This window comes from Mauremys mutica, chromosome 8 (assembly GCF_020497125.1).
Source record: "Mauremys mutica isolate MM-2020 ecotype Southern chromosome 8, ASM2049712v1, whole genome shotgun sequence".
NCBI classification, from domain to species: Eukaryota; Metazoa; Chordata; order Testudines; family Geoemydidae; genus Mauremys; species Mauremys mutica.
The window spans coordinates 15904042-15923319 of NC_059079.1; the positions used below are offsets into that span (position 1 = coordinate 15904042).

The following is a 19278-nucleotide window of genomic DNA, read 5'->3' on the forward strand; positions in this document are numbered from 1 at the left end:
TCTTAAGCCTATTGGTCTTTGTTAAAATTTGAAACACAAACAAAACTCATGGAGCTTAATAGTATCTGAACTAGGCATCTGCATCTCTCCTTTATGCATCATTTAAGGCCAATAACCTGGAAGGTGTAGTGAATTAAAAATCTGGCCTTTCACCGCTGGGAACAAGGTTCAAGTTCATCTTGAAGTCTTGAGTGAAATACGTTTGGTGATTTCTGCTCAATCCCTGGTGAACAGTAGCTCATGTAATAAAACTATCATACCTAATTCAACCCAACTGGCAAGTTTTTCTAGGGACAGGCCTTGCATGTGGACAGATTTATTGAATAACCCCAAGAGAAGATACTCCCTATAGGTCAGGTGAGATGAGGTCATTGGCGGGGCAATAATGATGAAGTTTTCGGCTGTAAATTCCACATTTCAACAACTATAACAGACAGCTATGAACAGTTTGGATAAGAATCTTGTGTGATTTAATAAAAAAAATAAAATTCTTGTTCTGTGTTCTTCTTAAAGCCATTATCCTTCCCCTCCCCCCACCCCTTTGCATTATGGTATTTATACAGTAAAGCTACTAGAACCAATTTATTTTCTGTGTTGACAGAAGTTACTGAATATCTTCTTAGTTCTTTCAAGTTCATCCATTTACAACATTCAGTGGAGATTGTTTCAATTAGGGTCATCTGGTCATGTATCCCTTGATCCTTTGATCACCAGAGCAGCAATACCGTGTCAGTAATCTCTAGGCCACCATTTGGGTTAATGAATCGGCTTGACTTTAATTCTAGCCCAGATGTAATCTTTTATAGCTTAATGATTTGTTCTAACATGAGCACCAATTGAATGTAAACAGTTTCTTGATTTAGAGTGGAAATAGGGGGGGTTTATGCCTTGTTTCTATTTCTAATTACTCGTGGAGCAATTAAATCAAACCTTGATCTGTTGCAATCAAGATTAAATCATGGTGTAGGTTAGGCTGATAATATCGTCTTTGAGTTCATTATTATCAAGACTAACAATAATCAGCAAAGGAGGAAGAAACGGATGTAACTGGGGTCACAGATCTGAAGAATTGTTCAGCTCAATTTCAGTACAGACGTCTCCTCATTGACAGCTGGTCTGATGTAATGCATAATAACACTTATTTAGTAACTCATATTCAAGGATCTCAAAGCACTTTTCAAATGTCAGTTTATTCTCGCAGCACAGATGTGCAGTAGGTAAATATCTCCCATGAACAGAAGGAAAAACTAAGGCCCAGTGTGCTTAAGCAACTTCAGCAAGGTCACACAGTAGGGCCTCAATCTCGATATCATGAACAAAGCACTGGTAAGAGGGCTTTGCGATGGAATCTATGTATGCTGTTTGATAGGGGTGGAGGGCATCCTTACCCATACAGCCGGACAGAATAAGTTATGTGGGCTGCTGCAGCCCCACCAAATGATGTGGCTCAGCATGTCCATGCTGTTCGCTGACTCGCTGGCTATGCCGTGGAGTTCAGATGTTCTGCCTCCATGAAGAGCCTTAGAAACTTGTCATGTAGCTTTTATCTGCAATTGCTGTGGGGGAGTGGAGGGAGGGCTTTGTAGTATCCCCGGTGGTAGAGAGAGAACAGGACGCATTTGTAATAAGTCAATAAGGTGCTTTACTGTGGCTGCGGGTATGTCTATGGTGCAATGTAAGCCCAGGGTTAGTGGAACTCCAGTCAGTGGGCCCTGGGTTTGAGAACCTAAGACTTGAGCGTCTACACTTATTGTCAACTCTAAGTAAAAAATTAGCTAACGTGGGTCTCCAGCAACCACACTGCAGTACGCAGACCTGAGTACAACCAACCAAATCCCAGACTTCCTAGTGCCCCCTTGAAGTGTGGCCACTCTAGCTCTGTTTGTGGTGCGGTGTGGGAAAACTTGATTATCCACCAAACTTAACCGTCCAGAGGACAAAGAAAGTTGGCCCGTAGTGTTGTGATTGACTTTTGGCAGTCTCCCAGAGCATGAGTCCAGTGGGGCTGCATCTACAGTGCAAACCAATAGGGTTTGAACCCTGGGTCCTGGCTAGACTAAGGCTCAGTCTGCCCATCCCCAGGTTAACACAATTTGTGTGTAGATGGAAGAGGGGTTTTAAACCTGAGTTCAAACCAGGGGTTTACATTGCAGTGTAGATATACCCAGAAGGACCTAAATCTCCCTAGCTGTAACTAAGCACAGACTGGCCTATCCAGTATCACCAAATAGGCCAGGGGTGGGCAAAATATGGCTCACGGGCTGGATCCGGTTCGTATAACATTTCTGTCCAGCCCACCATGACTAAGATTTCTGTCCGGCCTCCTCTGCCCCCTCGCGATCTCCGAGTCTGGGCCGCTAAAAATCCCACAGCACAGCGGGGCACTTAGACAGGCTGCCTGCCTGCCATGGCCCCACGCCACTCCCGGAAGCAGCTGGCTGCTGCAAGCATGTCTCTGTGTGCCTCTGTGGTAAGCGCCTCCTGGCCAGAGCCTGCACCTTGCACCCCCTCCTGCCCCAGGTCAGAATCCCCTCCTGCACCCAAACTCCTTCCCAGACCCTGCACCCCAATCCCCTGCCCCAGCCTGGAGCCCTCTCCTGCACCAAACTCCTTCCCAGACCCCGCACCTCCGCCGTTAATATAGTAGAAATGTGCGGCCCATGACGACTTACCAAAATTCGTGGAGTGGCCCCCCTGCGAAAATTATTGCCCACCCCTGACATAGGCTCTCCCTAAATCCTGGCCTGGATTAAACAGTGAATAAAAATACACTTCAAGCTTAGTCAATGGAAAAGCCAGGAATTAGAATCCAGGAGTCCAGATTCCCACTCCTCTTCTCTAATCATATCTCTGAATCATGGCATTACTATTCTAGAACCGCTCTGACAAAAGCTGTTTTGCATGGATCTCTGCAAGTATTTATACTATCACTACTATCTTCTCCTGAAGCTTAATTCAAGCTAAATAGGAATCTTTTGCTCAAATGGGTCATCTGTATGGCACAGGCATCCCACAGAAGTAACACAACGATCTGAGTTTGACTATGAACATAGAAAATATATGAAAGCCGCACATTATAGTTTGTACTTCAGTTCATATTAGCTTGAAAAAAAATACAGCAGTGCCATTTTCAATTCAGTGTTAGGCTGGAAAGGCTGCAAATTGATTAGAATTATGCCTTTTTTGTGCCAAGTGATAATTTACTGCAATTAATTATCAAAAGATCTACTGCTGTCAATTATGGTACTTGCCCTTTGGGGGAGGGGAAGCTATTTATGAAGAGCTTAATTCTGTAACAAAGTTCTATTTTACTTTATGTTGTTTTCAATTAAACTCTCATTTGCTTTCCTTCTGCCAAACATAATAAAGACCTGTTAGGAAGTAATCATGCTACTGTGACCTTTTTTTTTTTTAATCTAAACATTATCTAGACCTCCATTGAGTCAACACTCCTATTGTTACACCTGCAAATTGTACATGGAGAGGAGCATACTTCAGAATTAATGAGCACAGCTGCCGTCTCTCTTACATTCAACACTTGTAAAATAGACCTCTTTAAAGTGCCATTATCACAATATTGATAGAGTTATTTATAGTACTGCAAACGTTCCTAGTCATAACAGAGTCCTTGTTATCCCCTGTAGCAGTTCATACTGTTGCCATCTCCTGGCCTCATTCCAGAGCCTGTGATAAGGCACCAGGTGGACAATCCTTCACAGATGAACTATGAAAGATATTAGGAAAACTTTTATATAAGCAAGTTTTATAGGGGGGAATAGGTCAAGCTGTCGAGCCCAAGCCTGTAGCAGACTTGTCATGTGCTTCCAGTGCGCGGTTTCTCTCATTTTCAGAGTGGAATGTGAAATGAAATAAGAAGCAGTGCAAGCTGGAAATGATCTGGCCGGCATTTTTGCAGTTACTAAGATTGTTTTACCATAACTCAGCAAAACAGATGTAAGTTCAAACTCATGGTGTCAGTCGTTGAAAACAAACAATCACAGGTGCCAACTTTTGTTGCTAAGGGAATAAAAGAAGCTTGGGCTTCGTGTTCTGTATGTGCAGAGCTCGAGGTTGTACAAGCTGGTGGTTCTGTTGTCACTAAGCAGTTACTTGGGTTTTCAGAAATATGCAGGGCTGGGGGGAATAATCCTGCTAGGCAGGTCAGCCTTCTGACCCACAGGAAATTTCATCCAATCTGATTCAGATACTTTTGCTCAGTCTTCACATTTTGGATTCAATCCTATTCCCATTAGAGTCAATGCAAGTTTTCCCCTTGGCTCCAGTAGGTTCTACATCTAATTCTTTATTTGCATTTGTCTTACTCTGTGCTTAAATTTTGCAACATGATTCTCTTTCACATTTGAGGCCCTTATACGTCCCAAGATCTCTGCCCAGAACTCCCCGTGTTATGCTAATGATGATGGTTCCCAGAACTGTCCTGCAACGCATGGCAAGTAACTAATTCAGTGCCTTTGCCTAATTCAGTGAAATTGCTACAGCTGTATCAAGATCACACAGTTTTGTGAGCAGTCTAGCTTCACTTTGAGTTTCAGGTTCAATTTAACCCCAAAAATTGAAACTTCAGATAAAACTCAGAGTTCTGTCATGAAACCATTGAGTTTTGATGCTCTACTGTGAGATTAATGAGTTTAATCATTTTTGTAACAAGCCCCTAATGACAACCTTGCTGGTTTCAAACCAGCCTTTCAGCAAAATCTATTTCCAGCTCTGAGCACCTTACAAAATTTAAAAGACCTAAGGCCCCAATCCTGCAACTGCATCTGTGTGGACAAACTCCCACACCAGAGATGACCCACACCTGCCAATACTGGGGGGACAGAGTGAAGACAGCGGCTTCAGGATACGTTACTGAGCATGCTCAGTACAAGCCAAGCAGCAACTCAGGGGAGGAGAGTATGTGACCCAACATGCCCACACACACATCACCACTGCCCCAAACCAGCAAGGAGCCTGACTTCAGTGCAGCTCTCACTGCAGGATTGGGGTCTATAGGAGAGGTACTTTAGATTGTAAGCGTCCAGGAGCAGGGGCCTGTCATCATGTCTGTGTTTGTACAGCGCCTAGCGCAATGGGGTCCTGGTCCATGAGTAGGGCTCCTAGGCACTACAGCAAGACAAATAATCATATGAATCAGGTCCACACAGAGAGTTGAGTCTAGTTCATTAAGGCTGGTTTGTGCCACTCTGGCAGTACAAAGTAGTTTTAAAGTCATCTTATCTGGCCTTAGAGGGAGTTCTCTGGGTAGTGGAATCCTCTGGTGGTCTAGGTCCACAGCAGTAGCTTCTACATCACCAACACCCTGACCTAGAGTCCTGTGGCCCCACATGTGACTTGTGTCTAGTCAAAACAGACCAAGCTCTGGTCACAGAAATTATTTGTTGAATAATTTTGGATAAGGAGTAAGAACAAGATTGTCACTTGACCTCTGCTTCTGTGTAGAGGGGTAAGAGGGCACAATTCTCCCATATGGGCAAACTACAGGTCACAACATAGGGGTGGAGGAGAGTCACTTCCATGGACACAGACTCTTCCTTCTGCACAGGTGGGCAGGCAAGGGTGGGAACGAGCAACCTGGTCCACCCCCAGCTCACCTAGCCCGTGTAGATGAGCCAGAAGAGAGGGGGACATATTCTGCTACTGGTGCACTGGCCCTTGAAGTAAGATGAAAGCAAGGAACAATCTGTGACTCTTAGAGTCATAGGTCCGTCCCTGGTCTCCGCAAGGCAGGTTATGCCACCACAATCTAGCCCTAAATTTGGGAACCCCTTCCTGGTGTTTTCAGCGAAGAAGTCAAGGATTTGCATACCCCGTTATTTTTAAGGTTAGTCCCTCAAAGCTTGAAGAATCTGCAGTGTTACATGTTTTCTCTGGAGGACTTCTGCCTACCAAAGCATTTCTATGTACCATCACTGTAGGACCTCAAAGTCTTTGTAATGTATTTATTGTCGCAACACCCTTGTGAGGTAGGGAAGTGCTATTATCCCCATTTTACAGAAGGGAATTGAGGCACAGAAAGCCTAAAGGACTTAGCCAAGGTCACACAGGAAGACAGTAGTGGAGCAGGAACTTGAACCCACATCTCCCAAATCCTAAGATAGTGCTCAAACCATTGGACCATCCTTCCTCTACATGATGCGACACCTTTCACAGACAGTAAATTACTTCCATTTCATTTATACTTATATATATCCAAGAGTGAGATGCCTCCACACCAGTGCAACAGTCTTTTCAGTTCCCCAGCGCTCACTACGTTTTTTGCAAGTGGAAAAAAAATCTAGATTTGGGGGAGGGTTGTGGTGGGAGAGAAGGGGAAGTTAGTTGCTTTTTGTTTCTCCAAACTTGTTTTAAAAATGAGACACAATTTTGGTGCATGCATAATGAAACTCATCCAGTGAAAATCAGAAAAGGGTTTCTCATAATTCAGTTGGAGTTGTTTTTAAAATTTGGATGTTGGTCAAGGACAGCTTTATTGATTGAATTTAATTGCATATATTTTCCTGTCCTTTTACTGAAGCCTATTTTTCAAGCCACTTGAGAGGCTGCTAACATTTCAGAAAGGGGATATGCCAAAGCATTGCTTTAATTCATTATCTTTTGAACATACAGTAGTTGCTACTTAGCCTGAATTAAATCAGTTGGAGAATGTGATAGTGTAATTACTTACAGGTATCCAAAACTCCTTTTAAGTGAATTCACTAGGAAATTTGTCTTGCATTTACATTAGATGCAAATGTCTGTTATTTCAATTATACTATTTCATCAATCAGGGACAGATTTTTCTTGTTTCTACATGATATTTTAAGGGATAAAATTCCAGTTAGGTCACTTATTTTCTAAAATAACATAACTTAGAAACGTTCCACAAATTACTTCGCTAATTCTTTCAAAATGTGTAAACATGATGATCCTCAAGGTAACAAAGGAAATAAGTCTGTGATTTTGTTTCCTTTTTTTTCTCCCAAATCATGTTATCTCTGTGGAAATTTTGTAGACAAAACTTGAACATTAGCTAGATTACTTCACGGAGTTTCAATGACGTAAAGTCTGTGCTCTTCCAAAAGTTATGTCATCCTGCTTCACATCGTAGGTAAGATCTAGATGTTCTCAGATTAGAATGATCTATGGACTGGAAAGAACAGTGCAGTGAGGTAATATTCAGAATGTTAGCAGCAGTGCACCAGAGCAGACCCTGAATACACGCATCGCTAACACTGAGCTACTTCTGTGAAACTTTCCAATTTGCAGGTGTAATTATATCTCATTGAAGCAGCTGAGCACTGAATGTATAGTTTTAGAAGGTGTAACCATTGCTGAAACTGCTGTAACCACTTCCTTGGCCTCCCCAGAGGGCTTGGCGACACTTGCAGATGTAGAGCGCTGTGAGTTAAACCCGCCTTCGGAGAGCGCAGTAGGGAAAGTGCTGCAGTCTGTCCACATTGATAGCTGCATGCGCACTGGCGTGGCCACATTTGCGGCGGCATTGGGAGCGGTGCATTATGGGCAGCTATCCCAGCATGCAAGTGACTGCAATGTGCTTTTCAAATGCGGGGTGGGAGGGTGGAGTGTGACAGGGAGTGTGTTGTGTGTATGTGGGGGGAGAGAGAGTGGGTTTTTGGGGTGCTGAGTGTGTCAGCACGCTGTCTTGTAAGTTCAGACCCCTCTCTCTCTCACTAACTCAAAGCAAACAGTAAATGTTTGCTTTTCTCGGAGCTGATAAGCAGCCGGCTTCTCCGAAACGGAGCTTTGAAAGGGCATTTCTGCATTCCTGCAGCCGATTTCACAACAATGACAAGAGTGGCCACTTGACTTAAAGGGATTATGGGACATTTCTGGAGGCTGATCACAGCACAGTAACACAACAGCTCATTCACACTGGTGCCGCAGCACTCCAGCGGGGGCGCAACAAACGTTATTCCACTTGCCGAGGTGGAGTACCAGCAGCGCTGTAGCTGCGGAGTCAGAGCGCTCTACGTGCCTTGCCAGTGTGGACAGGGAGTGAACTAGGGTGCGTGGGGCTGCTTTATTGTGCTGCAACTCACAAGTGTAGCCAAGGCCCCTGTCTACAGTTTATTACTCCCGTTTGGATTGTCCTGCCTTAAAATATATTTCAGTCTAGCACAGCACGAAAGTACATGCACAACTATGGACTTCTATCGAAGCATGTAAGTGCTTTGGGGCAGATATTTTGTCTCTCCACTTGTCCACTAAACTAACTAGCATATTTTTGGTGGCTGTAAAAATAAATAAATACACAAAATTAATAGTTCTATTTTATTAATTAATAATGGGCTCAAGCTGCAAAATTTGGTTCTAAAGTTGAAAGTGTTCAGATGCAGGGTTGTGCTGGGGCCCATCTCGGCTTCACAGGGAGGTGAGCAGACTCAGGTTAGTTTAGTATTCGGAAATTCCAAATCAGGAATGGTTTAGACATTCCATTTTATAAGAAATCTCAGTGTTTGCTTTTGTGGCGAGAAGGGATGTGCAGATAAATGATTCCTCTTTTATCCTCTCTCTAGCTTTAGATCTGAGAGTTAGTCAATATAGACTTGAGTTGAAATACTTGATGCTTGCATTACTCCCAGAATTTACCTGATTCTAGTGTCGGACCCAATTCACAAATGTTTTACTTGAGAATTCAGTACCCATCCCTAGTGAAGTGATTATGAAACTCCGATTGCAATGAACTGAACCACAAATGGATGTGTGATTTTGTGGGCCACTGAACATTGACAATTTTCCCAACTGAGTCAAAATTACAGAAACACCTGCATGGTTGCATCTGCAGACTCAGCTACATTTATGCTTGCATACAGCCACATGACACCCAACCTGAAATTGTTCTGCATTTTAATCAAATGTGTTGTAATGTCAGTATAAAACTTTGTATAAAAGCAGCTTAATCTGCGGAAAGTTCCACTGAAGCATTTTTATTTGGCACCAGTGTAACTAACTGCGAGGCTCCATGAATTAAAATCAAAACACAGTGTATACAAGCACCAAGGGCACTGATGTTTTAATTAATGAAATTGTTTTACCAGTGCTTTCTAAGGTTAAAAAATGCTAATAGTGTCATATGATGATATCCATATATAGATCTATCTATGGAAATATATCTGCGCTTCTGTAAGGCAGTCTGATCCCTCCAGCTGCTCCACATATGTAGACCACTGTCCCCATTGAAAGCCCCCTTGACTTCGTTAGGGTTCTGCCTGGGTATGAGGTTCTTCCCACACAAGCAGCTAACAGGATCAAGGCGTAAGTGACTGAAAAAGTAAGAGACATGGTCTTTTATTGGATGTTGGACTTTGACTCTGAAGATCTAGGTTCAGTTCCTCTCTTAACTAAGAGTCAAACTATGTGTTCACCCTGTTGATGTGATCAACATCAGGTCTGGTATCTTGGAGTCAGATGGAAAGTGCAGATTTCAATTTAGTGGATTAGAACCTGGAAGGATGGGTACTGCAAAATAGAGTGTTGCCTGCTGATCTCTTGATTTACTTTTGCATATGGTCCCGATACACCCAAAACTATAGATCAATGAATTTCTCCCCTGATGGTACTTTAAAAAAATACTCTGGGAATTATTCAATGAGTACAAAATCTGTAAGTTCACCGGTTCTCAAACTCTGGGTCGGGACGTTTTAATGGGATCGCTTAGACTTGCTGGGGCCCAAGGCCAAAGCTGAAGCCTGAGCCCCACCATCCCAGGGGGCTGTGGGATCAGGTTACAGGCCCCCTGCCTGGGGCTGAAGCCCTTGGGCTTCGACTTTGGCCTGCCCGCCCTGGACAGTGGGGCTCAGGCTTTGGCTTTCCCACCTGGAATGGCGGGGCTTGGGTGGGCTCAGGTTTCAGTGCCCACTCCTGGGGTCATGTGCTAATTTTCATGATCAGAAGGGGGTCCCGGTGCGATGAAGTTTGAGAACCCCTGTTTTAGTTGACGACATAAAAGAAATCATGTGAGACCTAGGTCATCGTTTGGCAAGTTCTTTCAGATGTGGGTGCCTGTTCACTAAGAACTGAACTGAGATCAGCACTCATTCTACATGGTTATCAGATAGTAAAGTGTTGTGGTCTAATGTTTCTCTGTCCCCCAACAGCAATAGAATAGAAATACAGATTAAATGAGATAATTTAGGATGTTATTTTACTGAATAGATTCTGGATTTCAACTTCATGAAGGAAGTTTGCTCTTCACTACATTATTGACTTGTATGCACACAAATATCTATTAGACAACCATCCACATACGTTAAGTGTATGCAGAAAAGAAAGACTTGTGTTATGGATCTATCTACTTATATGACCATAAGATCATAGCACTTCCCAAGTATTTATCCACACAACGCTCTGCTGAGGTAGGGAAGCATTATGATCTCCATTTCACAGATGGGGAGCTGAGGCACAGAGAAATTAAACCTGAGATTTACAACGTTATCTAGGCTTTAAATTTACTTTCATTGGAACTGGGCATCAAAATCCCTTTGAAAATCTCTGCTTAAATGACTTGTCCAAAGTAGCCCAGGAAGTCTGTGACAGAGCCAGAAGCAGACCCCATGGTCAATCCAGTGTGAAGGGAAAATGACACTTCAGAATCGGGTCCTCGCTCCCAGTTGGAATTCTACCCTTTCCATAAGCAATTAGGGGGAAATAACATTATTTAAAATATGAATAGTGGCTAAGGTTTCGAGAAGTGACTTGTGATTTTGGGTGCCCAACGTGAAGCACTTTAAAGGAGGCTCAGTACCCGCCCTCTGCACTCAGGCGCCATTCTCACGCTGAACACCCTAAATGTGAGACCTCCCACATCACTAGTCGCATCTGAAAATCTTAGCTAGTGTCAATACCTAAACAGGAGCAATGTTCTAGGAGCCTGTTTGACCTGTTTGGGACAGGAGACTCTTGTTGGTGAGAAGAATTAGTCTGTATTTTAAACAGATATAGGGGACACAGCAAAAAGAGCTTGGTGACACACCCAGACATGACCTGATGTGACAGACCCAGGCGCAGACATGACTGAAGCTGGGGTTTGATAGGTATTTCTCCACAGGTACAGGGATGCTGGACTATACATGAAATAAGTTCATCTGCCTGTCAGATAGTGGTGATGCTTTTGAAGTTACCCAGTTGTCAGCAGCAGCCGTATAATCTCCACAAACTTGCTAAAAACCAGGAAGCTTTCCCATGACCTGAGGAACTTCCAGCTTTTTCAGAGTATAACTTGGCCCATCTGCTTGGCAATAACAATCTCTAGGAACACATTATCCTGATAGGCTGCTCTTTATGGTGGCCCCCAGTGAACACAGGGTCCAGTTAAACATCTCTGTCTGGTTATCAAAGCACTACATGTAATTAGACTTAGCTACCTGAGAGAGACACTCTGTCTCTGTGACCCAGGATCTTCCACCAGTTACATTCCACAGCAATGAAACAGTTAACCAATGTGGTAGGCTCATGACCATAAAATAAACGCGCCAGGGACTGTGGAACTCACTGCTGGATGGAATAAGAATAACCACAAGCCTCACCGAGTTGAAATCTAAATGCTAAACCCACCCCCGTGTTCAAACTTTCCCAGAGCAATACCCCCACTCTCCGATTTTTGTATTCACTTATGTTAAGACCCCCACTCCTAAACCAGCCTCCTAATGGCAGAGAAGGAAGAGAGAGATGTCATTGTTGGGAGATTATTTAGTATGGTGATGAGTGCTAATACTAAGAATGTAGGTGGGTGAGTGAATGGATAGTACATTCACATCAGTTACATGTAACCAGTGGTTAGATGAGGCGGCCTATTTGTAACCAGGAACCCCTGGTTTCTATTCGTTGTTCTACCACCCCATCAGGGAATTCACCCACCTGAATCAGCAGAACTTGGAAATTCATGAATATCCTGTGCCTCAACATTGGCTTCTAGCTCCCCTTGGTCCTCTCTAGACCCGTAGCACCAATTTCTTCTGGAACAACCAAGGCAAAACAGTTCATGTGAATAATAGTGGTAGTTCTTATTTTGTGAGCTGTTCTTTGTACAGTATGGTATTTTAGACTAGTAACCAAGGATTTAATTATTTGGTTGCGTAGGCATATAGGCTAAACCAAAGTCTTTAGGAGCTGCTGTGTTCCTGTTGGCTAGAAGTGCGTGTGAAGAAATGAGTGATTATATATTGTTGCAACTAATGTTCCAATCTGCATCTACATGTAATTAAGTGAGAAGTACAGTTTGAGCGCTGCTGTTTTGATGTGTAAGTGTCTTGGAATCTCAAAGAACAAAGGTACCTTGGGCAAAGAAAGCGATGCCAAAAGCCAGGTCTCCAGCGGGTATAAATCAATGGCGCTACACTGATTTACACCAGCTGAGGATCTAGACCTTGGTGTCACTTCTGTTGCCCAAGTTACATAGTACTACAGGACAATACCCCACCCCCAACAGACAACAGAATTTGGAGATCAAATCTCTTCCCAGAATCTGTCTGATCTGTCTGTTTATTTCTGATGTTCTCTGATGCAAGGACACGTCAGAACGCTGCAGCCTTGGGAAGAGTATTTCTATACCTCTAAAATCTTGTGTCTGACTCTTCAACCCAAAAGCCTCTCCAGGCAGAAGAGGGGAGAAGACAAAACTATGATTCCTCCATTGAGAAAGTCCATACAGCCAAAGCCAGGTAGGAGAATTTAGACCTTTGTTCTCATTTGGTGGATATTTATAAGGATTAGTATTATTAGATGGCTACTGAACACTTCTTGGAAAACAGAAGTGGGGTACAGTCTTCTGATTTAAAAGAAAATTCATATAAAAGTACAAAATGCATAGATCTTTGGGTAATGTTTCCTCATTCTAGTTTGTCAAAACCTATCAGTGAAAAAGTGATGTCCTACACCCTTAGTGTGTCACTGATATTATGGAAAGTAGCCAGAATTCTTAAGCAAAAGAGAATGTTGCAAACAGAAGAGGGTAGGTCTTATAGTATATTCTTGTTCTCTCTTCTAGATTTCCACTTCCGGAAGGTCACCTGCCTACGTCAGTCCACTTTATTTTCAAAGAAAAGGAGAAGACACTAATTCTCTCCTGTAGTTCAAATAACTCATCGTATCGCTTCACCTTGGGGCTATCAATGTACCGTAAATAATAGTCCTCTCGCACAGTCACCGAGAACCAGCCTGGAGGCTTATTAGCCTCACAATCTGAGGAAGGGGCTAATCCAACTTTGCCCCCTCCCAGACTGTGTTGAACTCAGTACAGATAGAGGCCAGAATCTGAGCCATAAACTCCAGGTGCTGCTGGATAAGATACTGTATCCGAAAATAATCAGAAGTCTGATTCACAAGGAAATGCCATGTTTTCACCAATGTGCAGCTGTTGAAATTGATTAGCCCTGATAGAATGCTAGATGTATTTGTTATTTGTACAGTTTGATTCACTTTTCTGACCTGTGGTTCTCAAACCCTTGCTTAATAAAGACAGAACTCTGTTAGGGTTGTATCTACTTGTAAACTTTAAAAAACAACACAACCTTGTACCTGGGAGATAAATTTCATGAGTTAATAAATTTACAGATTTTAAGGCAAAACGGGACTATGCTGAACCTCTAATCCAGGGGTAGGCAACCTATGGCACGTGTGCTGATTTTCAGTGGCACTCACACTGCCCGGGTCCTGGACGTCGGTCTGGGGGGCTCTGCATTTTAATTTAATTTTAAATGAAGCTTCTTAAACATTTTAAAAACCTTATTTACTTTGCATACAACAATCGTTTAGTTATGTATTATAGGCTTATAGAAAGAGACATTCTAAAAACATTAAAATGTATCACTGGCACGCGAAACCTTAAATTAGAGTGAATAAATGAAGACTCGACACACCACTTCTGAAAGGTTGCCGACCCCTGTTCTAATCTAACCTCCTGAAGAACACAGACCATAAAATAAGCAATCTTGAAAATCACATCTATGCTTGTTGTCAGATATTTTGAGTTTAGCCCTCAGCCCTCCCACTTCGGGCTATGAGTTCATCAGATTTAATAAGCAGGATTATGCTGGGTCAGAACTTGGATGAAAGATCCCCAAAGAACACTGCAGCCCCTAAAGAAGTGATGCTAGATATATAGTAGATGACACTCCTCATCTGGGATTATATTGAATTTTTATGGCAGACATCATCAGGTGGTAGTGTTACACATGCCAAGTTCTTTTTCTTAGCATCTGAACAAGTTTTTAGTCTTGGGAAAACAATCTATATAATGTGCTTATGCAAGGTTCTGGTTAGTGGAAACTGTGTGAGCAGCAGGAAAGTTTGCTCTCTACTTTGATCTCTGATTAGAGTTAATTCTGGAGGCATAGTTGCTCCCTGGGAACTGGGCGTTGGGGTTGGGCTGAGATTCCCAAAGACTGGGATTGCCCTGCGTGCTGTTTGTGACACACACCCCCGTTCTAGGCCTGGTGAATCTGTGTAAATAAAACAAGAGACAGAGGGAATGTACCCAGACTTTGTGACACTGATTTCGCCTCCACTGGGAAGCAGGCATGCAAAGCTGAGGACATCCACTGCTCCTTGTCAGAGAAACAACAGAACTAATGCCCAGTATGGAGGTGGCAGATACTCTTTGTGGGGTGGGTGTGGATCATTGGATGGCTTTATGTGGCCTCAAGGACAAGCTTCTCAGCTTTCTTTCTTGTGCAGAATGACAGGTTTCGTTGTTTTTTTAAGTACATTTCTAGCAGCACCTGCTTCCTCCTGAGTGCCTGGAGCCACCAAGCAGGTAGCTCATGTTGGGCAGCCAGAGTGGTGCTTACACACTCTTATTCCTCTGCATGGATGTAGATTCCAAATCACCATCTAGTCCCACATGTTCATGTGACTCACATGTGAATGTGTGTTTCGTGTCAGAAGGGACCATTCAATCATCTAGTCTGGCCTCCTGCATATCACAGGCCATTACATTTCACCCAGTATAATTTGTGTTTGGCTAAAACATATATTCCAGAAAGTTATCTGAACATAAGAGATGGAGAATCCACCACTGCCATTGGGTAGTTTAGTCCAGTGGTTAATCACCTTCAGTGTTTAAAAACATTGTGCCTAATTTCTATTTTAGTTAGTCCAGCTTCAGCTTCCAACCATTTGGTTCTTATTGTGTTTTGTTTCTCTGCTAGATTAAAGAGCTCTTTAGTATCTGCTATTTTCTCCCGGGCAAGGCATTTATACACTGTAATCAAATCAACTCTCTCAGGCCTGGTCTACACTGAGGAGGGGAGGGGGGTCGATTTAAGTTATGCAACTTCAGCTACGTTAATAACATAGCTGAAGTCGATGTACTTAGTTCTACTCACCGCGGTGTCTTCACTGCAGTGAGTCGACAGCTGACGCTTCCTCATCAACTCCGCCTGTGCCTCTCGCTCCGGTGGAGTATTGGAGTCGACGGGAGAGCGCTCAGCTGTCGATAAATCGACCCCCGCTGGATCAATCGCTGCCTGTCAATCCTGCGGGTAATGTAGACAAGCCCGCAGTCTTCTTTTTATAAGCTAACCAGATCAAACTCTTTAAGCCTCTCACTGTAAGGCATTTTCTCCAGCCCTCAAATCACCTTGGCTCTTTTCTCCAATTTTTCAACATCCTTTTTAAAAATATAGACAGTGGAATGTGACACAATATTCCAGTATCGGTCTCACCAACACTGCCTCCCTGCTCCTGTTCACTACTCCCCTCTTTGTACAGCCAAGAATCACATTAGTCCCTTTTGCCACAGCATCATGCTGGGAGCTCATGTTCAGCTGCTTGTTCACTGTGACCCCCTAAATATTTTTTAGCGTCACTGCTCTCCAAAATACAGTCCCCCATTCTGGAGGTCTGGGCTGTACTGCTTGTTACCTTTGCATTTGGCAGTATTAAGATGCATTTTGTTTGAATGGACCCAGCTTTTCAAGAGATCCAGATCATTTAATGATGGGGCCAGGGCAGTCATATCATTTACCATTCCGTCAATGTTTGTGTCATCTACAAATTTGGTCAGCAGTGATTTTATATTTACCGCCAGACTATTGATAAAAATGTTGAATAGCATTGATCCTAGTACCGATCCACGTAGAGCCCCACTAGAAACACCCCCTTTTGAAAAAAGCTGCCATTGATAACTATTCTTTGAGATCTGTCAGTTAGCCAGTTATGAATCTACTTAACATGTGCCCTATTGGTATTGTAGAGCGCTTGTTTTTTTAAATCAGAATGTCATGGGATACTAAGTGAAATGCTGTACAAAAGTCTAAGTATATACATCTACCTTTATACCTTTATCAACCAAACTGGTAATCACATCAGAGTGAAATCAGGTGTGTTTGACAAGATCTATTTTCCGTAAAATCATGTTGACTGACATTAATTATATTCTTGTATTTCAATTCTTTATCCACTGAATAACTATATCAGCTTTCCTGTTATTTTGCCCAGGGTTGATGTCAGAGGTTTTTCTCTGTGTCTGGTTAACAAGGGCTTTAAGTCCATTAATAGCTCTACCTTAAAGCTCTGTTGCTCAAGCTATAGAAGGTCATGTTTTAAGTTCAATTCCTGGGGTCAGCCACAATGGCGGCCATCACAATTAGATATCATCAAGTGACTAATTGACCACTAGCCAAATTGACCATATGTACACTGTAAAAAGTGTAATTACATTATTAGATATGAGATCCTCTGTTGTTGGCCACTGGTTTAAGCAAAGTTTCTAAATGACCATTAGTGCCAAAATTATTACTATTATATTCTTCTGGAGAATAACGTGACTAGCCACATAAGATGCATCACGAAAGGGAACATGAAATATCAGCTATCATGTAACTATCCATAAACGTTGGATTTCTACAAAGTGATTCTACTGCATCATAATTAAGGGTTTGAAAGTCAAATGATTTAAGTGCTAGTTTTAATTACTGCTTGGTGAACTTTAGTGTGTTAGAATTGTCACAACTTTCCTTGAGGATTAATCTCAAGCCAGGCAATACAGTGGGAAATTATTAACCTGTACTTTGGTTCTGCAATTATCTGCATTACAAGGTTTATGCAATTAGCTGTTTAAGATGTCATTATATTTTGCCATCTGGTACACAGGAGTTTATGCATATGAGCAGGCATGTACTGAAGTGATTTTCACTATATGACTCTTGATCTCAACCCAAATCATCACTATAATGAGTGGAAGACACAGTGTACAGTACATTAGTGGCAGGTGCATACTATCAAGCTTCATTTTAATAGAAGACTTTCATTTTTCCATTTTAAAGTATTCTGCACAAGTGCTGGGAAATTAATTACACGTTTGCAATTTAGCAAAGACCAAAGACATGTTATTGCAAAATGTTAAGGAACATCAGTTTTCAGAAAGGGAGCCACTAAATTTATGTTCTTTCCTTCTATACCATAGGGTCAAATTCTGCCTCCAGGTACCAACACGAATGTCTCATTGAAGTCAGTGGGGAATGTCTGCTCGCATCCTAGTGAACAGAATTTAACCCTCCATGATTTATTTGTGAAACTCCTAAGAGTGTGGCAAATCTCTCAAAGCTGTGGATCAAGGGAAATAACAGAACAATTTACATCGAGAGCAAACTGATAGGATGCCTTCAAACCCACCTCTGGTATGATACCTGTGAAACCCTTGACAGTGGTTAGCCAGCTGGTGTGCAGTGACTGCTACCTATTGCTGCGTACATAACTGCCTCGTTGTCACCTTGTGTTTCTGCTCACTCCCGTTTAGCTGTCTTTGTCATATTCACCTGTTGGCTCTCATCTTAAACTTAGATTGTAAGCTCTGTGGGGAAGGGACTAGCTCTTTGGGTATGTCTGGACAGTGCCTAGCTCAGTGGCATCCTGGCCTCCTGGCACCACCACAATAAAAATCATAAATATTAACAACAGACCATTATATCGAGTTACGATAATACATGCTATTTCTACATATATGGGGCTCAGAGTACTTCATAATCATTATCAAATTAATCCCCCCATCATCCCTGTGAGGTAAACTGAGGAACTGAAAGGTTAAGTGACTTTCTTGAGTGCAGAAGAAATCTATAGCAAAGACCAGAATAGTACCTAGGGGGCCCCATACACAAGGGATTCTTCATATGCAGAAGTACTTTTCTGAATCAGGGCACTGATCCTTAGGCTTGTGCTGATAGTATTACAATACTATCATTCATCTGTAAATACCACGCACGAAAAATGTATATAGATGAGGAGGGAGAAATTACATGGATGGGATGGTTTGAGTGTTCAGAGGCAGGGAATGGATTTTCAGAGGAGGGAATTTCCCTTGCTTCTCCCACTACCAATAAATCACTGCCAACTCTCTACTATACTTTGTAGATCTTATATTCTAAAGTGTAATTCAGACAGTCTCATTGCTTAGTTCCTACTACCCCAGTTTCAGAAAGTCCTCCTTTTGTGAAAGGTATTTTAGTATCATACACGTGGATAGTTCACAGACATGCTGTGAAATGTGGTCAATCTTCTAGCAAATCAAATCCCGCATGCATTTTTTTTAGTATTGCTTCTCATCTTATGTTCTGGATACTCTTAATTTCTTGGAGCAATGAATAATAATTTAGGTCCAAGGGGCTGGAAAAAGTCATCTCCGCAAGGTATGCATCCAGTTACAGACCCTGAAATTCCCAGCATGAGAATTGTGCTCTCTCTGTCTGTTTGTATAAGTTGGAGCTTCATTATCGAATTACATTAAAAGGACGCCCTCTAGTGTCCCATTTTATTAGATGGGTAAAAGAAAAATGAACTGCAGAGTCCATAGGATTATTAATTATTATTATTATTTATTATTATATTAGTTTGAGGTGGGAAATTTTTTCTCCTAAGGGTTAAGTCACTCAATGAAGCTGACATTAAATATTTGTATGGAATAGATTTAAAGTGTTCCTTCAGATCAGAATGTCTGAGATTTTGCATGAAAATATTTTTTTCTACAGGGCTGAGGGAAATGATCCCAGAAGACCTAATAAAAATATTACACAAATCTGTGCACACACACCAAGGTGCAGACTTGCCTCTTCTAGAAAATCAGTGTTGACGGGTCTGTGGTTCGTTTTACCATTAGTCAGAGATTATTACATAATATATAAACACTTTTCTCATATAACAATTTATATATTGTTATATGAGAAATATAAAAATGTTTAGAGAAATATAAGAGTATGTCCCACAGTCATGCATGTGCAATGATATCCATCTGGAAAATAACTGGAAATGTTTTTCGAAGTGAAG

General features: G+C 42.2%; 1 protein-coding gene and 1 long non-coding RNA gene across 2 annotated transcripts in view; both read left to right on the forward strand.

The window, feature by feature from the left end:
* The window catches only part of NFIA (nuclear factor I A), a 437679-nt gene that overhangs the window by 103971 nt on the left and 314430 nt on the right, over positions 1-19278 (forward strand). The gene's annotated exons all lie outside the window — the stretch shown is intronic.
* On the forward strand, positions 7313-13472 carry LOC123376524. The gene is made up of 3 exons (XR_006581822.1): positions 7313-7400; positions 12528-12680; positions 13007-13472. It is a non-coding gene; the product is annotated as an uncharacterized LOC123376524 (long non-coding RNA).